Source organism: Sus scrofa, chromosome 9 (genome assembly GCF_000003025.6).
Source record: "Sus scrofa isolate TJ Tabasco breed Duroc chromosome 9, Sscrofa11.1, whole genome shotgun sequence".
NCBI classification, from domain to species: Eukaryota; Metazoa; Chordata; class Mammalia; order Artiodactyla; family Suidae; genus Sus; species Sus scrofa.
Genome location: NC_010451.4, coordinates 73762317 through 73780171, shown reverse-complemented (window position 1 = coordinate 73780171; position 17855 = coordinate 73762317). Strand labels below are relative to the sequence as shown.

General features: G+C 36.1%; 1 long non-coding RNA gene across 1 annotated transcript; it reads left to right on the top strand.

Moving 5' to 3' along the window:
• On the top strand, positions 2571-13663 carry LOC102163120. The gene is made up of 4 exons (XR_002335818.1): positions 2571-3168; positions 3411-3579; positions 8478-8585; positions 12420-13663. It is a non-coding gene; the product is annotated as an uncharacterized LOC102163120 (long non-coding RNA).

Below are 17855 nucleotides of genomic sequence, written 5' to 3'. Positions count from 1 at the left end.
CAGGCCATATTGATGAATAAACTTTGACACACTATTTACTGGGAAGTAGAATAGCATCGTAGCTAAGACTGAAAACTATGAAGTCACACTGCCTGAGCTTAAGTCCTGGCTCCACCATTTACATTGTAACCTTGGGGCAATGACTTCTCAACCTCAGTTACTGTATTTGTAAAACAGGAATAAATATTTTACAAAGGTACCATTAATACCTCATAGGGTTACTGTGATATATAAATGATACTACCTAAGAAGAACTTAGAATGGGTTCCTGGTACTCAATGGTGGCCATTTCCTTTGTGGTTCTGCATATGCACAGGCGCTTGGGAATTTTAATCTGTCTCACTAGCCCACATGTTGCTGATAAAATTTTGGCTATTTTCTCCTCCTCCCACAGTCCTACCAGGGAAAAAATCAGCTGTTTTATCTGTTTTTTATTTATTTGTCTTTCCTGGGAAGGATCATCATTTGCTGGAAGTTAGTTCATTTATGTTTCTCTGTACCCTTGACAATCTGATGATTTTAAAAAACTATGATTTTCAGAGTTCCCTGGTGGCCTAGCAGTTAAGGATTTGGCATTGTCACTGATGTGGCTCAGATTCTATCCCTGGCCCAGGAACTTCTGCACGCTGCAGGCGTAGCCAAAAAAAATAATAATAATAATAATAAAAAGCTTTTTAAATCTATGGTCTTTTTGCTTTTTGTTTTTTAGTGTACCTACCTTGAGTAAATGTTAGAAGGAGACCAACAGAATTTTCAACTTTCTGGAAGCAGAAGCTTAAAGGGAGAGTGCTTAGAAAGTGTTCTACCTGTAGAGGTTTGGAAAAAGTTGGTAAGCATTCCATCTCCCTTTACTTTTTCTATTGTCATAGTTCTAACTTTCTTCTATTTTGAAATATTGATTTATGGTATGAGGTAATGGAATGAATGATTTTATGTTTTATTTACAAAGCACCAACCACTTATTCTCATGGTAAATATTAATACTTTTTTCTTTCCTTAGATATTGCTATGGTATATGATAGGGTCTTTTTCTTGTATATGTATTTTGTTCCATCCAATTTTTTATCCTTGCACCAATACCACACTATTTTAACTATTGAATTGTTTATAGTGTTTTGATAGGCAACACATAATCTATTCAATTTATTCTTTCTGAGGAACCTCAACATACTTGGGTAATATTTTAACAAAGTATAGTGGATTTTTGTGAAGAACCACATTAATCTTTTATAATCTTAACTGAACAAAAACCTAAAATGTTTCCCTATTGGGAAGTTAGATCCTGACTCCAAACAAATTTCATATTTTCTTTCATTATATGTTTATATTTAATGATATATAGTGGTAAACCAGCTCTCTTGAGAGGGGGGAGAATTTATTTCTAGTAATTTTCAATTTCTGTGGTATAAATATTCCCACCACACTTACTTCAAACTACCAAATGTGGCAGCTTTGAACACAGAGTTATGAAAGCATATGCAGGCTCTAATAAGCTGGTACAAGCTGTCCCTAGTACAACACTGGTTATATTGATGATAAATATCCTTTTAAAAAATGTAGAAGCTATTTTTTTCCTAAATGAGAATCCCTCACTTAAATTTTAATAGAGGAGTTCCCGTCGTGGTGCAGTGATTAACGAATCCGACTGGGAACCATGAGGCTACAGCTCCAATTCAACTCCTAGCCTGGGAACCTCCATATGCCGCAGAAAGCGGCCCTAGAAAAGGCAAAAAGACAAAAAAAAAAAGTTAGTATTCTACAAAGAATTTATGACACTCAAAAAGAAAAACTAATGTTTAAATTTCTTTTTACTAATTAAGTCAACTTTGCAACTTCAGCAAGGATCAGTTTCATATGCAAAATTATATAAAAACTCTTCCTATCTGTCCTTTTTCAAAGATCTACAATCATGGTGTGATTCACATGAGAGCAGACAGTTGAATCTGACTTTATCAGTATTTATGAATTTTCTCATGACTACAATGAATTTTGGAAGGGACAGGAAAAATCATAGCATAGTTGAAATAAAAGTCCAGATAAAACAGATATTAATGTGTAATGAAAAACTTTGTCATTTATACGTATTTTATAAGTATCCCTCTCTCTTCAACTTCATCTCATTAATGAATAAATAGTCTTAGATGGTGATAATTTATTAAGCTTTCTGCATTATTGAAAAATCCATTGGCATTAAAGCATGTAATATAAGCTTTTTTCCTTTCAAGGAAACTGGAGTATAATTGTTACATTAGGTAACCTGTATTTTGGAAAATTTATTGGAATGAAATGCTTTAGCCTCCTTATAGTAGATTTAATGCTCAGTGTCTTCACAAACAGTCCTTTGAAATGTTTTAATTTCCGGAGTTCACATTGTGACTCAGTGGGCTAAGAACCTGACATAGTCTCCCGTGTTACTGCAAGCTGTGGTATAGGTCTCAGATGGGGTTTGGATCCTGCATTGCTGTGGCTGTGGCATAGGCCAGCAGCTATAGCTCCAATTTTACTCCTAGCCCAGGAACTTCCATATGCTGTATGCTGCAGGTGCAGCCCTAAAAAGAAAAACAGTTTTAATTTCATATTAATGTATATTTATATTTAAATTATTTAAACTTTATTTGAAAGGTGAGTTTTTTTGTTTGCATGTGCACGCATACACACACACGCACACACACACCAATTCTATGCAGAACAAATATGATGACTTTTGTTAAAGAAATCACACTATTAGATTAAAATTCCTTCCATATTTAATGGATTCTCTCCTAGCTTATTGCTTGAAAGACAAGCAAACTTTCGACTGGTGTAAGCTAGTCAGCTCCCCTTAAACTCTCTTTGCGTTTGCTTCTCATTTTGGGGGTAGGGTAGGGTTGGGGTGGGTGCCATGCCTGCAGCTTCTCATAACTAAATAATTTAAATTTACTTTTACAGTAGTTCTAAAATAGTTAGAACTCACACAGATAGCTTCTTAAGGGAGATCAACGGATGTACATTCTTTTTATTGATTACACATTTTCATCCTCAAAATTGCCATAAAAATGACCTTTTTCAAAGGTTCAGTGGAAACTGAGCACCGAGGACATGGCATCTGCCAATACAAGTGACCTTACACTAAATACCTGTGTTTTCCCTAGAGCACTTGGCACAATCATAGATCTCAAGAAGTGTTTGGTGAGTAAACTAACGTTTCCTACTAGAGAACATATCTCTTTTATTACCTCTCACTAAAATCCCAGAGGCCATAGAAAATCCTTAATAAAAATATGTGACATGGTTAATGGCATTCCAAGTTCAGTTATCAGCTGAGCTTCTCTGAATGTCGGAAGCACAGTACTGTAGCCATTATGTTAAATAGGGGCCGAAAATTATTGCTAATTTAAACTTCTTATATTTTTCACTTTATAAAACTGAAGGAAAATGGGCTAAAATTGAATGTTCTGCCTAAGAGGTCAAGAACGGATGCCACAAGGCACAACGGGGTAGAGGCAGTGAAGAAAGCCATTTAATATTCCTCCGCTTCCATCACCAATCCCACTTCAAAACATAAGAGGTTTATCAACATCTCTGATCCAAGTTAATCAGGTAGGTAGGGCATTCTATTCCAGAAAACCTAGTTTTTTGTTTTGTTTTGTTTTAACATTTCTCCCTGTTTCTGAGTAATTAGACTTGACCTCTGTTCTTAGCCACAATATTTGTATATCACCAAAAGCCCTACAATGACAAGATGTATAACCCACTGAGCCATTAATGTAAGTGGTGACTTCTTATTTACCAGGAACTTTCATCGGCACGTAGATCAAGGACTTATTCAGGTCAGAGAATGGGACATTACACAGTGTTGGAAGCAGTTTGGCATACCCAGTCACTGTAGCATTTCTGGGTTGTCCACATCTCACTGTCATTGAGAGTACACTCATCGCCTTTTCTTCATATCTGTTACCTTGCTATCTCTTGAAAAAGGAAATCAGAGGAAATAGGAGCTTTCTTTTAGCTCTTTCTGAATAAGTGGTGCATTCTCATTCATGAAAGGCAAGTGATAAAATATTAGCAACCTCATAACTCTGCTCTTTAAGTCTACCATAAATCTTCAGAGCTAAAAATTTCTGGTCTGTTCACTGGATTATAGAATTTATAGTGACTTGAAAAATGAGGATTCCAACATATATCTAATATTCCTAAAGGAAAAATGGAGAAAATGGAAATGAGGCAAGTTTTGAAGCGATAATGAATAAAAATTACACAAGTGCTCAGATTGATAGGCCACACTATGATGCAAACAGGTTATAAAGAAGCCACGTCCCACAGCTAGGCACAGCATATTAAAAGTGCAAAACATTAAAGATGAAGAAAATAAGTCAAGTGTATTTCCTTAGTAAAAGGAAAATTGAACGTGCAAAGAAGATGAACATAAGAAAAATATTTTAAAGAAAAAAAGTACCTAATTTGTTAGGCCATGTTCTTGCAAATGCGAGCTGTTTCTTGCCCTCTTCTTAGATCTTACAGACTAAGAAAAATGGGTGTAAATGGCTTATGAAATAACCCCCCAATCTAGGAACTCCATAATGGAGATGAAAATAGCACCACTCCAGACACACAGGTGAGGACTAATGGGAACAGGGGTCAGAGAGAAACAGCTTAAATTTATGCCCCAAATTCATGTACTTATGTCACACCTGCTCTTGTGCAAAGAGAAAGTATGGTTCAAGTCCACTGCTCCTCTTCAAAGCCTTGTACCTACAAGTACAAGAAATAAGATCCTTAAAAACAGTAATAAACATAGTTGGAAAGTCAAATCTGGGAAAAATATATAGGATTATGGCAGTTTAAGAAGACTTGCTTCACTCACTTTTAACATCAGCCCTTGTACCAGTTTCACAGATGAGCAAACCAGCAGTAAACCCCCCAGAAATAGCTGGAAAAGACTCTGCTCTTCTTTACTCCCACACCTGAGGGGTCAAAGGAACACAGGATTGAAACTGGATATAAGTGTAGGCAAAGTAAATGATCAGTTCGATAAGAATTAGGACTGATGGTTGTGTGATTTGGTCTATTCCCAGTGACCACATGCTCGATAACTATTTACTGAGTGAATGAATGCAATCTGAAAACACAAAGGAAGGCATAACTTTAATACATAATTTAGATCACTCAGAAATACATCATACATTCTCAAAATAAATTTTAAAAAGAAATAGAATCTATCTACTGATTTTTGTGCAACCATAATTAAAAGAGGACACATTTAGGGAATTTGTGCTGTGGCACAGCAGGTTAAAGATCCAGTATTGTCTCTGCAATGGCTCGGGTTGCTGATGAGGCATGGATTTGATCCCTGGCCAGGGAACGTCCATATGCCGCATGTGCAGCCAAAAGAAAAAAGAAATGACAAATTTATGACAATTAAGAGATCATATTAAGCTGAAGTTTACTAATTTGTGACATGACATTTGGGGAGAAATTCCACTATTTTCAGGCAATAGAAGTGTATTTTTAAATAAAAATATATATAATGCATCTTTCAGTTGGTTGTATGTCCTTGCCATTGCACTGAAAACTGCCATGGCTAGGCTTTCAAGTGGACATTGGTTGCCAGCACCTAGGAACTTCCTATTACAGGGCATTCTCTGCCTGTGTCAGTGTTCCTTCCCACCCCAGAAGCTAAAGTGGCTGAAGTCACTCTCCTCCTGCCCTTCTGGTACCTGGCTATAGGCTCAGAATCCAGGCTTGACCAGTTGATACTTCCAACGAGGACTTCAAAAGATGCGGGCAGCTGAGAGACTACTAACAGCAGAAGCCTCAGCATCAGTCATTGAACAGAGGTAGATGTGGAGACCAGTGGCACAGCCTGAGTGTCTCATGTTGAATGGTCTGGCACAAACCAAAAGACAATAAGCTTGATGTCCACTAGTGGCACTGCCAGTGGTGACCAGCCAGAGTGCTCACGAGTCAGGAATGTGCTTCCTGCTCTCTATCCAACCTTCATTTGTCCATCTCCCTTTTCTGTTCTTGATCCCCAAGCTCCCAGAATGACTATGTGGGCAACCTTCAACGAGATTCCTTTTCTCTTCAAGTTAGCCAAAGCTATTTTCTTAGCATAAAATTCTTACTGCTATAGCTTACCATGTGAGATTCAAGTTCATGTTCTATAGAAACTTTAATATTACTATAGTAATAGAGTATAAGAATATAAGTGAAAGAGAAACACAAAATGAGCCTACAGCCTCTTACCTTACTTGCCACTTTAACTTGTAGAAGAAGAAAAAAATTCTGTGTGTCATGGGGTGAATTGAGTAATTTATAATTGAGTAATTTATTAGTAATTAGAAGTATTTCTAATTTTTGTCTTGGTGATACATAAACCATTATATCTGCCGACAGCAAGGCAGACCATAACAGCTGCAGATGACTCTTTGGCTCAAAATCTGACAGTACTGTATCATACACTTTGTCTTTCAGATAGTGCATTCTTATTACAAAAGCACTTTTCATTTTTAACTAGGTAACTTACTTCTTGGGAGTATGACATTGATGATGTTTTTATTCACTGATGTTACCTTCCTGTAACTTAAAAGTAGCAGCTGATTAGGGAATTTACTGATCTGATTCACCATTTGAATATCCTTCTGGGATGTACATAAACATAAAATGGACTAACTTGTATATGCTAAAGTAATTTTAAAAGCTCATATCATCATAGGGTTCTACAGGAAGAAAATTGGATGCTAGTCTAAAAGTTCTCTCTTTGCTGAAGAAGAGGGGCAAAAAAGGAAAAATAATTATATTCCTATATGTGTATATTCTATTACATAAAATATTCTGACTCTACATGTACCAACAACTTCCCTTAAATTTCCTTTCACTCATTAATTCAGATATCATCAAGAGAAATTTAAATTTTAATGATGAATAAAAATAAAATATTCTCAATCTTTTTAAAAATTATAATTTATTTTTTATTAAAGTATAGTTGATTTACAATGTTTTGCCAATTTCTGCAATACAGTAAAGTGACCCCATCATACACAGACACACACACACACACACACACACACACACACACTCCTTTTTTTATATTATCTTCCATCATGGTCTTTCCCAAGAGATTGGATATAGTTCCCTGTGCTGTACATAGGATCCCATTGTTTATCCATTCTAAATGTAATAATTTGCTTCTACTAACCACAAACCTCCAGTCTACCCCACTTCCTTCCCCCCTCCCTCCTCCTTGGCAACCACAAGTCTGTTCCCTATGTCTGTAAGTCTAAAACACTCTCAATCTTAAATGGAAGGAAGATTCAATCAAATAAATATTTCTTTTCCAAAGGGCCCATGTGTAAAAACATTGGTCATGATTCCTATTGGCAACACAATTGGATTTTGTCATAGAGACGATATCTTCTACAAACTATGAGGTCTAATAGTTTCTTTTTGAGAGGAGGGAGCATGGGAAAGTGTATCTTTCAAGAGGTTTCTGTGTCTGAATAATGTTAAAATGATGACTTCACTTCTGCTTTTTTTAAAAGAAAGAAAGAAGATGCCTTCTTATAGGTGGATTCTTTGTCCATCTTTATGAATTTGGGATTCTAGGTGCTAGATGAGAAGAGGACATCTGTTCCTTAATTAAGGAAGAAGGAATTGTTTACTGGCTCTAGAGAACATAAGTGTGCTCTCTCCTTCTACTGCTCCCTAATTGCCATACAACTGCACAATCTTACCCATGCAACTGCCTTTAGCTGCTTACTTGGAGCTATTTTATGTTACTTCTGTGTGACTATTTTACAATTCAGAAAAAAATAACTGGCACACAGAAGTAATTAGTTAAGATACGTTTGGGAGAGAAAGGGAATGTAGCTTTTATCAAAATGTTTTGAAGGGCTAGATGAAGGTTTTCAAGTTTAATAGTATCCAGTGGGGCTTATTATCTGGATAAATTGCTTTTTAAAAGTTAAGAACTCTAGGAAGTTCCCATTGTGTCTCAGCAGTAACAGACCTAATTAGTATCCATGAGGCTGCTGGTTCGATCCCTGGCCTTGCTCAGTGGGTTAAGGATCCTTGTATTGCAGTGAGCTGTGGTGTAGGTCGCAGACTCAGTGGCTCTAATCCTGCAGTGCTGTGGTTGTGGTGGAGGTTGGCAGCTGCAGCTCAGATTCAACCCTAGCCTGGTAATTTCCATATATCACAGGTACAGCACTAAAAAGCAAAAAAAAAAAAAAAAAAGTTAAGAACTATAAAATATGTGGGGAAATTAATATAAAATTTTAATTCACAGGATAAATATATTTAATAAGTAGAATATCAACATTTAAAAAATTAAGTCTATAACAATATAAATTGCATAAAAGACAATTAGGAAAGATTAAAGACAGTAAATTTTTATTCCATAAGAATTAAAGTTGTTATTATTTCTGACACTTACCTGCTTCTGTTATTACAAGAAACTGTAAAAAAGAGGTTTTTTTTTTTTTTTTTTTTTTTTTAAGCTAATGATTGTGAAAGAGACTTTGGGAGCACTATGATCCAAACCACCATTTAAAAAGTGATAAAACTATGAGGTCATTACACGAATCAGATGGCCTAAGATCCCAGAGGTAAGTGGTGGTAAAGTCAAAACTAGATCTCATTACCTTTTAATCAAGTCCATTTTTTTCCATTTCACCACCTAGGCTCCACCTCAACTGTGTTTGCTTTGCAACCACTTTTGTCATCTGAATGTTACTGAAAAGAGATATAATTAACAGCAAGTTTCTTTGTTGGCTTTAAAATATCTAGACAGCTAGATTAGCTAGCTAGCTAGATAGATAGCTTGGTTATGCTTCTATAACATTCTTAGTGGCTTAAAATGCCAAAATCTATTTCTTGCTCTTGCCACATACCTAATACAAGTTGTCTAGGTAGCCCTGCACTATGTTATCTTCGGTGCTGACATGAGCGGGTCTCATCTTTGAGCTTCATAATCACAGAAGGAAGAAAAATGGGATGTGATAAACAGTGCTTTACACTTGTGTCCAGCAAAGACAGGAGACATTCTGTTTACACTTCACTGCCAAAGTCTATCACATAGCCACCCACATATCAGAAGGCAAGAAGGGAAATCTTCCCATGTGCTTATGAAGAAAGAAAAATATTTAGTAAGCAGCATTCAGGACTATATTAGATATATATAACAGCTATTCCTTTGAGCTTTGCCGGGACAATGTTCACGTCATTATACATTCACTGAATAATGAATATTCATATATCTGCAAAAATGCTACCAGAAAACAGAAGGCTAATGAAATGTGATATCTGATTATACAAACCTACTTCATGAAACATATTATGTTACTAAACAGATTTTTAAGTGGGTAACATACAAGACCAAAAAACCCCTAGTATTTAAAAACCCTATTATCACTTGAAGGTTCAATTTCTTCAGAAATACACTTGTTTATTGATTAGACAAATACTTTGCAGACAAATGCTACTTTTCCCCTCAATTCAGTTTTACCCAATTTAATAATGAAGTCAGGGCAGAAAATTTATGCTATAGTATGTCTTCTGTTTTATTGAAAACTGACCATGGTTTGAGGGGAGTACCTAGAGAAAGAATGAAATAGCCTAGGTGTAGGGAAGATCTAAACATCTGAAGGGTCATATCAAGTTGTCACTAAAATGCTAAATGTTCTTAGGGGAAAGAAAGTTCAAAGCCAAATAAATTGCTCGTTCATTGCTTAAACCGTATGTGCTATGTTAGCTGCTTTAAACGTTTACATTTTTCCAGTGCTATTCAGCTTATTCAAGGTTAATATAGGAGAACAATTGCCTGTAGAAAGAGTAATAATATTATGACAATTACCCAAAGGTCTTAAAAGCTGACTAATTGAAGCTTTGGTGGGGCAGGAAAACGTTTGCGTCAGAAACATTTAGGTTTAAATTTTAGCTTTTCCGTTTTTAGCTGGGTAGCAATTCATGTAATCTCTTCCAGCACAGTTTCCTTTTCTGTGAACTGGGGTTAGCTTTATCTCTGTCACAGGGCTGGGTTTTTTTGTTTGTTTTGTTTTTAAATTTTATTGGGGTATAGTTGATTTACAATGTTTGACTAGCTTCACCTTTACAGCAAAGTGAATCAGCTATAGATATACATATGTCCATTCTTTTCCCCCAAATAGGTTGTTATAGAACACTGAGTAGACCTCCCTGGGCTATACTGTAGGTCCTTGTTACCCATCTATTCTCTCTATAGTAGTGGGGTATATGTGCTAATCCCGCCCTCCCAGTTTATCCCTCCCCTCCATGATTTTCTCTTTGGTAACCCTGAATTTGATTTCTAAATATACGAGTTTGTTGCTGTTTTATAAATTATTTTGTATCTTTTTTTTTTATTGTATTCCACATGTAAGTGATATGTGGACTGCTGAAGGGCTCATTCATTCTTTTGTTCTTCAAAATGTTTAATAAGCCATTCAACGTGGCATGCACTTGGCTGGGCATGAGGGACACAATAAAGTGTAGAGCAACAAGAGAGAAGCTAAATCCAGAGATGATCAAAACAAGCATATTTTGATAAAGAAGTAGGGAAATCAGAGGGAGAGTTACTAAGGAGACCATTTTGGATGAGATGGTTAGAGAAGCCCTCTCTGAGAAGCTGAGGTTGGGAGGATGGAGATGAGTCAACTAAGCAAAGAGCTTGGGAGTAAGGCCAATTGGTCAGTGGCCATAGAATTGCAAGGGTAGGAAGCTGACTCAATGAGATGGGGCACTGGAGTTCCCTAGTGGCCTACCAGTTGAGGATCCAGTGTTGTCACTTCTGTGGCACAGGTTTGATTCTTCACCTGGGAACTTGCCTTAAAAAAAATGAGATAGGGCATAATAAGCCCTCACAGAACCTCCAACACTTTTGCCTCACTACTCTTTTACCCACTACCACCTACTCACACTCTCATGATCATTCTGCTTTGCACACAAAAACTTGTCAGGATGTGTGGTAACAGTTGTGGTGAGTTTTAAGGGAATAAAACCTAGTGAGTACAATAGCAACCAATAAGAGCCTTTGGGAGAATTCATTGTTAATATAATAAGTTAAGAATAGTTTCCTGAGATACTTTCAAAGAGGAGGAAAAAAATGAATACAGTTTCCTAGGAATGTGTAATCTTAGAATAGGTCATCAGTTCTAAAATACTCAAAACCAGTTTTATGTTTGGCTTTCTAGAATTTAATTAATAGGTTAGTTGTCTGTACTATATTGAAGTTTTAGCAAAATAAATGATCTAAAGATATATTCCTTTTAGCCTAAATACCATTCGAATTCAGTTACTTATCTCAGAGGATGGTAGTCAAAGTTGCTAAATTATCTAGGATGAGCTGAACAAAAATCTTGCTTATAAAAGTTTTCAACTTGACACCCCTTGAGGTGTCTGTGTATTTTTCATGTCTCATTACCTTTACTGAAAAATCAGTCTGAGGAAAACAGGCCATCCAAATAAAACAGACCATCCAAATAAAATTGTCTTTAAAATATGCAATGACAAAGCTCTACCACTAAGTTCCATCTAACACTTTGATCAAATATTCCTGTCAAGTACCAGGCAACAGTCTCCTGATTCAGCCTACATAAAATTCAAAGGTATGAAGACAAACATGTTTTCAAGACAAGAAATATCCCAAGTACTATCCTAATGTACAGGTTAGAACAGATTCAAAGTCACTCTCAAGCAGAATGTCCCATCATCTTTGATGCCAAAAGCTCTGTAAACAGTGAACAAACCTTAATTCCATGTTATGATTCCTTGAAAAAAGATCTATAGGGGCCTGAACTGGAGTATCCAGATGGCCACCATTAAATGATGACACTTTTATTAACCACAAATGATCATGATTGGATAAAATATGAAACAAACTCAAGTACTATCATACTAAGCTAATTCTTACATTTTAAAGTGTAATAAAAATCATCTTTTCTTTTACAGTTACCCAGAAAGCTATTGTTCATAGATCCTGCCTACATTCATCTTACCTAGGAGATAGAGTTGACGGCGTTAGAGCATTCTTATGTTTAAATTGTCATTACACACTTATTGTGAACATTATATATTATATATATGTATGTATATTATATATCATATGTATGCTACAAATAGGTACCTTTGCAATATATCCTATTTAGTAAAGCTCTCTAATAATCTTGTCATATCTTCTTTGCTCAACTTTTGAAAGTAAAAATTGAACATCCTTCTTTCACAATGTGAAAAGTGGTTCCAGATGTGAGGGGATAGGAAAAAGCAAGGATAAAAGATTGATTTAGGTTTTCTATCGCATCAGCCTTCCATTAATTCACTGATTAGCTGCTCAGTTTTTTTCAGCAACTCTCCTGAAATTATATTTACTTCACTTTTAAACAAATATTTCAAATTACTTAGAAACCAAGATATAGGTGTTTTCTCAGGTGGACCCTTCAGATTCTAAGTAATGAAAACAGTGGAAGCCTGGTTCTGCAAATTTCAGCTCTTCCTTGTCATTTGTCCAGAAGCCTAAACGGAAACAGTCTTCCTTCCAGGCCCATCTATCACAGCCACAGAGTTACGTAATAAAACGTCAAAATAATGACTTGGAGACACTGTGAAATGCTACAGTGCCTGCCAAACTTCCAAGAAACAGGTAAGCTTTTATAAAAATAAGTATATTTTATGGACTTATAATACTTTGAAAATTGAAAACAATATATAGTTGAGCATAATATTAAAAGTAGCATCATGACATTCTTCAACTATTTCAGTGAAAGCAGCCTTTTCACACACTATCTGAGATCATTTCAGCTTTCAAAAATGATAAGAGTCTGCTTGTAATTAACACATAAATGATGACTCAATGACAATTTAATTTTTTGTGTAAAAGCAACATGCACTAGCATGGAATTCTCCCTATTAAAGCCCAATCTCCTTTGCTGTTAGTTTTCAGATACTTTCTAATATGTAGTATAAAAATTTTTGCATTATTTTTTAAAATAAAAATTGGTTAATTTTTTTTTCACAACCAAAGCCACATATAAGGAAGTTCCTGATAAAAATAAAAACATCTTTTTCAAATATTCATGTTCATGGTAGGAATTTTAGAAAACAGAAAAGTATAAAGCAGAAAATTAAAACTGTCTAGATTTCACCATCCAAAGATGACTGCTTTTAATATTCTTATACATTTTGCTTTGGGTTTTAAATCTTTTTGTTTAGAAAAAATTTAGAAGGATAGAAAAGTTGCAAGTATAGCACAGAAGGTTACCGTATATACTTCAGACAGCTTCCCTTAAGGTTAGGGCTTACATTATCATAGTACTGTTACCAAAACTTAGGAAATCAACATTGAAACAATCCTATTAATGAAGCCAAAGACTATTAAAATTATCCAGCTTTTTTTTTGTTTTGTTATTAATGTCCTTTTACTGTTTCCAGGATCCTCTTTAGGATCTCATGTTGTATTAGGTGTCATGTTTCTGACGTGTGATGAGATTGACACTTCAGAAGAAGACTACTCAGTTATTTTAACTTCTTTCTACAATGGACAGTGGAAAAACTGGCTGTCATTGTCTACAATATATACCTTTTTATTGCCTAGCTGCAGTATACATAGAAAATAGTTTCATTTGTTGTTGGTGTTTTTTTTTTTTTTTTTTTTTTTAAGGGCTGTACTTGAGGCATATGAAAGTTCCCAGGCTAGAGGTCGAATTGGAGCTGTAGCTGCTGTCTACACCACAACCACAGCAACACAGGATCTGAGCCCCATCTGTGACCTACACCACAGCTCACAGCAATGTTGGGTCCTTAACCCACTGAGCGAGGTCAGGGATGGAACCTGCATCTTCATGGATACTAGTTGGGTTCATTACCACTGCTCCACAAAAGGATCTTCCAGAAAATAGTTTCTGAATTATGAATCTACACTCATGTGAGAAATTTACTAAGGTAAGTACATTATTTTTGTACAGTTCTTTTTGTCTCTAGCCTTATATCATTCAGTCAAGACACTACTTTCCAAAGTAACATAGATTCCAGTTCTTTCCCTGTTCACATCCTTCAGTGTTATGCTATTCATTTGGGGAGGTGTGCCTGGGAAGCCTGAAGACCTGTTTCATCTCTCTCCAAGTCCTTCCCACTGAACACCCTGTGACCAACAGTCACCAGCACCTTATAATATGTGGTTTTACATCCATATTAAATCATTCTTTCCCTCACTGTCCCCTAACCAAGTTCCTTTATTGGGAAGCTCCAAAAATTTATACTGAAAATACATTTTTGTTAAAACTCCTTACCTAGAGTTTGTTTCCCCAGAGCTTGTACTGGAGTGATGGAAATAACATGCTCCTTTGTAGTTCAAAGAGCTGCAGGGAACAGAAGCTCCCAAAACTGCCCTGAAGGCAACTGAAACTTTGGGCTTTAGCTGTCATCAGGCAGCCCCACAGGACTGTCAACAGGTAGGAACCAAGGACTGTTCAAGCTGGCTGACCAGTTGTGGGAGGCCTTCCGGAATGGCAGGTTTTCAAACAGTAGCAAGACTGTGGTGTCTTAAAAGCCCCGATTTCTCTTCTGCCGTAGTATGGACCATGTTTCATCCCAGACATTTTGACCTCTGCGGCAGCCATGACTGTGTAGCTCAAGGCATTTTTATTTCCTTTGATTTGGTATTTGCTAACTATACTTCAAATATCTCTAGAACCAAATGATTCATTGAACCCTTGAAAGCTAAATGAAAAGAATCTCATATTTTCCTGCTCTTTTTTTGGCCTTTTGATACTCTTTAATTTTAGAGTCAACTTTTCAGTTTGGAAACTGAAAAGGCTGAAGAACTTAGCCCATTTATATCTTCAAAAAATAATGAAATAGAGAAGCTAAGTCTGTCTTGAGGCATCACAATAATAGAGTCTTCCCACTGAAATGGACAATTGCCTTTGTACAATGGTTAAGGGCAGATAGGAGAAGGAAGAAAGAGAAAGATAATGCCATCTGCCCACCTTATTATTATTATTATTTTTCCTAAAGCAAGTGTTGAAGATTTTTCAGATGAAATAGGAGTGTTCCATTTTACCTCCATGCAGGGATTCTTGGTATAGTAGGAAGTGGTTTTCTACCCATCTGAAAACTCTTCTTAGCCAGGCATCAAAGACTGGAGCCAGAGATGTAAGCAGGGGTGGGGTAGAAAGAGCTCATATGCTGAATCAATCAGCCTGGATTTGATTCAACCTGCTGTCAATTACCAGCAAAGTGACTTTAAGCAAGTCACTTAATTTTTCTGACTCTCTATTTCCCCATCCATAAAGTCACACATACCTCACAGGTTCTTATTAGGATCAGATAAAAAATTTGTGTCAAAAAGCCTGGAACATAATAGGCTTTCTATAAATGTTAATTGAATCAGAAAATAACCTTGGGTCAACGTGTTCTGCCTTTCAGCCAACACCAGTGATAGCATTTTGTGTATAGTGGTTTTGTCGCCTGGCTACTTAGGCACTGCCGTGGACATTATAACACAGGAGAAGCAAACTTTGACGAATGGCAGCTCACATTGTAGAGCTAACGCTTCAGACTCAATCACACATGGAGAGGATGATACACTAACATCTACCACAGAATTGTGGCCAAAGACTTAATGTGATGTGGCCTCTTCTGGGTAGGAAGAAATACAACCATAATCTGGTGCCTCAAATAAAGCCCTATTTTAAGGAAAATAAAACTCTTTCAGGAATTTTCTCAGGACTGCTTGCCTTTTTTTTTTTTTTTTTTTTTTCATTCCAACTGGACTCTAAAAAATTTTTTGCAGCTGTTAAAAAATGTTATAAAATATCGGAGTTCCCGTCGTGGCGCAGTGGTTAACGAATCCAACTAGGAACCATGAGGTTGCGGGTTCGATCCCTGCCCTTGCTCAGTAGGTTAATGATCCGGTGTTGCCGTGAGCTGTGGTGTAGGTTGCAGACGCGGCTCGGATCCCGCGTTGCTGTGGCTCTGGCGTAGGCTGGTGGCTACAGCTCCGATTCACCCCTAGCCTGGGAACCTCCATATGCCACGGGAGCGGCCCAAGAAATAGCAACAATAACAACAACAACAACAACAACAAAAAAGACCAAAAAAAAAAAAAGTTATAAAATATCTTTAAAATTTTTTATTTAATACAGCATTTTCCTGCTCCTTTAAAAGTCAGCTTACTTCATGGAAAGTTGCTACATAATGAAAACTTTCTTAGTTAAATCTCATTAGCAACCAATCCATATCAATAATAAAATTTCCTATTTGTTGCCTTAACCTAAAATAGGGTAACTCTATAATTTATTATCCAGACTGAAACACTTTGGGGAATGAAAGTTGGCTTCATTAATTATTATGCTGGAACCATAAAGCATATTTAGGGATGGTCTTAGAAAAACCTGGACAGAAGGTCACTCTAACTTTCCAGAAATGTTGGCTAGCCTGAGCATTGGTATCTAAGAGAACTAATGCATGAGGGTCCTGCAGAAGGAGTAGGGGGTGTTTTCGTTCAGCAGAAGCATTTCTGGATTCTTTTTTCTCCCCTGAATTGTAAGACTTGCTTGTAGTTTAAATTTTAGCACTAGCTGTTACTTTAAGAAAAACACTGTGCATTGAAATTGTCCCAGAATTTCAAAGGAGAAATAAATTTCCTGTATTCATGTCCTAGAATTTCATTTATTGTTTGCTAATGCATTAGAAACATTGTGTTAATTTTTGATTATTAGATTTGAACCTAATTGTATGGCACACCCTGTGCCCCCATCCCCTATAAAGGGATATTTTTCCCACAGGTCTGAGGATATGTGGTTAAAAGACAAATCTTGGCTTTCAGATAAAGCTTGAAGATAAGCAGAATTACCTTTGTATATATTAGATTTTATAGTTATTTTTGTTTAAATATTACGGTGTGTATAATATATATTTGAATCTATTAGATTTATCAATTAGCTACACTGGAAGTTGTCTTAATATTGTGCAATGCATTCTGCAAGTAATTTTCTTAATAACATAATAACATAAATATCCTCATTGATTGTTATAACTAACTCACAGTTATTTAAAATGTTTTGATAATGGCATTGCGCCCTTTTCAGGAATCAGGCAAGCTCTATTTATTCTATGTCCTTCCTTTTTCAAGTTTTCTATGTTCACCTTGAAAATTCACAACATTTAGGTATATCTTCCAGCTAGTACATTACTGGAGACACTAAAGATTTGAAGGGAAAAAAAATGAACAAATTTTGAAAGCCCTGATTAGTAAGTTTTTTTGGTCAAAAGCTGGATACTATAAAATATTTAACATGTTTATCCCCAGCTGCATTTGCAATTTTATTTTTCTCCTCATTTTTGTATGACGTTCATTTTATAACACAAGTGGAATTTTTGAACTATTTTCTATGTGCTGAGCAGGATTATCATCGTAAAGATGACAAAGTGAATGAGACACATGTCCTGTCTAAGGGTGACCACTATCTCATTTTTGCTATTTAGAAAATGGTAACAAGGTAAGGATTCTATTTGTATTGTATGTGTCCAGAGTTTAGAAAAAAAGCTCAAAATATGCAAATTCTAAAATTATTTTGAAGTTCAGCTATTTAAAAGGTCAAGAAAGTTGTTTTCTTCTCAAGAACAGACGGAGATGGAGGAAAACCTGCCAACCAAAGAGGTTCAATTTGGACATGCATTCATTAACTTCTCCAGGCACTGCCACTCTACCCAGATGAGAGAAGATACTTCCTGAATGTTCTAGGGGCCGTCAGGCTGAATGAGTGCATTTCCCAAAGCAGAAACCCCATTTTCCACCAATATTTAATGATTTCTTTGTTCCCCCTCTATTAAACAAAGGTTTTGATGAACAGTCTTTGCAAAAC